The sequence below is a fragment of the Chrysoperla carnea genome (genome assembly GCF_905475395.1).
Source record: "Chrysoperla carnea chromosome X unlocalized genomic scaffold, inChrCarn1.1 SUPER_X_unloc_8, whole genome shotgun sequence".
Classification (NCBI taxonomy): domain Eukaryota; kingdom Metazoa; phylum Arthropoda; class Insecta; order Neuroptera; family Chrysopidae; genus Chrysoperla; species Chrysoperla carnea.
Window position 1 is genome coordinate 6917 of NW_025408211.1, and position 3597 is coordinate 10513.

General features: G+C 25.6%; 1 non-coding gene across 1 annotated transcript; it reads left to right on the forward strand.

The window, feature by feature from the left end:
• Positions 1-432: 432 nt before the first annotated feature.
• On the forward strand, positions 433-551 carry LOC123304692. Its single transcript, XR_006536687.1, has one exon. It is a non-coding gene; the product is annotated as a 5S ribosomal RNA (ribosomal RNA).
• Positions 552-3597: the final 3046 nt, after the last annotated feature.

Here is a 3597-nt window from a genome sequence, read left to right on the forward strand (position 1 = left end):
GTAAACCGAAAGCACCAAAAGCTAAGAAAGCTTCTGTTGCCAAATCATCTCCTACAAAAATTAAAAAAGCAGCACCAAAAAAGAAATGATCTGTTACTTTAATAATATATTGAAATATTTCATTATTTTTGCTAAAAAATGAAAATAACATAGGCCTTAATACAGGCCACAAATTAATATTTGATAAGAGTAAATTATTTTTTGTATAAATATTTTATAAAATAATAGTTTAGAAACATTTGCCACAGTCAGTACCACGGATGGGTGGCCACTTGAGAATACTGTGTGCGGTTGCATTTTTATTTAAAATATATGGTATAATAAATAAGTATATATTTAAATTGATTACTTCATTGAAAATTTTAATAATATACTTTAATATTAATGATATTTATGAAAAATATATATTTGTAAAAATTTTCATTTATTACTGGCAACAGCCATACCACGTTGAAAACACCGGTTCTCGTCCGATCACCGAAGTTAAGCAACATTGGGCACAGTCAGTACTTGGATGGGTGACCGCTTGGGAACACTGTGTGCGGTTGCCTTTTTATATTAAAAATATAAATTATTTTTCTTCTTTTCTTTTTTTTTACACACCATATATAAATATATGTTATTTAGAAATGTAAACCTTTTATATTATTCGTCAACAAATAAATATTATTTTTTGTATAAAATTTTATTGCATTTATAACTCATATCATGGTTACTTTAAAGCGAGAAGTTTTTTTAATATTTCAAATGAATATAAAATAATATAAATTTTATGAAATTTATTTATTTTTAGAAATAGCAATCGCTTATAATTATAACAAAATTTTAATAATGTTTAATTTTATTTCAATAATTTATATATATATATATATATATATTTTTTAATAAAAATAATATACTCTTATTTAATAATATATGTTGGTCCTATATATAGGACCGAAAATATTTCTTATTTGTTTTTTTTTTTTTAAATTGTCATTTAAAACGCTTATGCACGTTCTCCACGAATACGTCTTGCCAATTGTATATCCTTAGGCATAATTGTAACACGCTTTGCATGAATTGCGCATAAATTGGTATCTTCAAATAAACCTACTAAATAGGCTTCACTAGCTTCTTGTAATGCCATAACAGCTGAACTTTGGAAACGTAAATCGGTTTTAAAATCTTGTGCAATTTCACGTACTAAACGTTGGAATGGTAATTTACGAATTAACAATTCAGTACTTTTTTGATAACGACGAATTTCTCGTAAAGCTACTGTACCAGGACGATATCTGTGTGGTTTTTTTACTCCACCAGTTGCTGGTGCACTTTTACGTGCAGCTTTCGTTGCTAATTGTTTTCTTGGTGCTTTACCACCAGTTGATTTACGTGCAGTTTGCTTGGTTCTAGCCATTTTCAAATAATAATGTTTTTACAAAAAAACACACAATTTTAAAAATTATATTCGACAATTTGATACTACAAAGTCAAATGTTTAAATGCGAAATAAATGTGTTGTATTTATATTTATATGAAATTTCAAAATTTTTGTTGTCATATCCTATTGGATAGCTATCAGAGTATGGACTAATCAAATTGTATAGGCGTGGCTTAAAAAATCTTTAATGCTTTATATAAAAAGGCACAATTGTACCGGCGCTCACATACATTACAATACTTGTGAGGTTAACACACGTGTTATCCGTTCGTTAAAATATTGTAAATAATTTTTTATTAAAATGACTGGCAGAGGAAAAGGTGGAAAGGGTCTTGGAAAAGGGGGTGCAAAACGTCATAGAAAAGTTTTGCGTGATAATATCCAAGGTATTACAAAACCTGCAATTCGTCGTTTAGCACGACGAGGTGGAGTAAAACGTATCTCTGGTTTAATTTATGAAGAAACACGTGGTGTACTTAAAGTATTCCTTGAAAATGTTATTCGGGATGCTGTTACATATACTGAACACGCAAAACGTAAAACAGTTACAGCTATGGATGTTGTATATGCATTAAAACGACAAGGTCGTACTTTGTATGGTTTTGGAGGTTAAGAAAATATAATAATTTACTTAAAATATTTAGTAAATTTATTAAAGAATATTTAATACATCCGATAAATTTAAACAGGCTTTCCTTTTTGGGAAGCCACTAATTTTATTTATATAAGAGTAAATAAATTTGTTAATAAATATAACATATTATATAATTTGTTTACAACAAATTATTTTGTTTATAACATACATTACCAAATATTTTTATTTATTTTTTTTTTTTTATTGTAATATATCTGCAATAATAAATTATAATTTGTATATTATCTATTTTATTTTACAATAACTTATTGAATTTTTGAAAAAATTTTATTATAAATTAATATACTATTATATTTTTTATATATACAAGTTAAGAGTAACAAGTATCGATAGGAGATTATCGAATTTATAACTAATAAAACATTTCGCCTTAATCAAAGAAAATAAAGATTTTGCTATACCATTTTTTATACTTTCAATAAATAATTTATTATTAAATTTTTATTATTTCATTTATTTTTTAAAATTATTAAAAATATTTTTCTAATAATTATAAGCGTACATAAACAAGTAGTAAATGTAAAATGAAAATAATAAAGGTTATGTAATGCATTTGCATTACACTGATTTACGATATATATTCCGCGATATCCTTTATTATATTTAAAATTAATAATATTGATATACTAATAATAGATATATTCAAGCTATTAATATATAAAATTTTATATTAAATATGATATTAATAATTGTTTATTTTATTTTTTTGTATATATAAAAATAATTTACTCTTATTTAAAAAATTTGATGGCTCTCTTAAAAAGAGAGCCATTTTTATATGTTGATGTATTTTTATGTTATCAATTAAATAATATTTTCGATTTATTTATTTTGAACTTGTATATTTTGTAACAGCTTTAGTACCTTCACTAACAGCGTGCTTTGCCAATTCACCAGGTAATAATAATCGAACTGCGGTTTGAATTTCCCGACTTGTGATTGTTGAACGTTTATTATAATGTGCTAAACGTGATGCTTCAGCAGCAATACGTTCAAAAATATCATTAACAAAACTGTTCATGATACTCATAGCTTTACTAGAGATACCAGTATCAGGATGCACTTGTTTTAATACTTTGTAAATGTAAATTGCATATGATTCCTTGCGCTTCCTCTTCTTTTTCTTATCACTCTTTGATATATTTTTTTGAGCTTTGCCAGCTTTTTTTGCTGCTTTTCCACTTGTTTTTGGTGGCATTGTTACAAACAATTAATATACACAGATAGTTACAGAACACCAGTCAGTATATGTATGAGCGTGTCGTGTATACAACTAGCGTATTATATACGCGAAGATGGATATAACAATAAAAATGAATACTACTCTCTGATTGGCTAAAAATAATACTATAAGGTGATTGGTTTATTTTTAAAGTTTTATATTTTATAAATATTATAAATTAAAATACCCAAATAACATTTTAAACATTTATGTTACAATCCCCGTAACGTACACATCTGTGTGATTATATTTACAAAAAAAAATATTAATTAAATAAATTTATTCGCTATGTCTGGA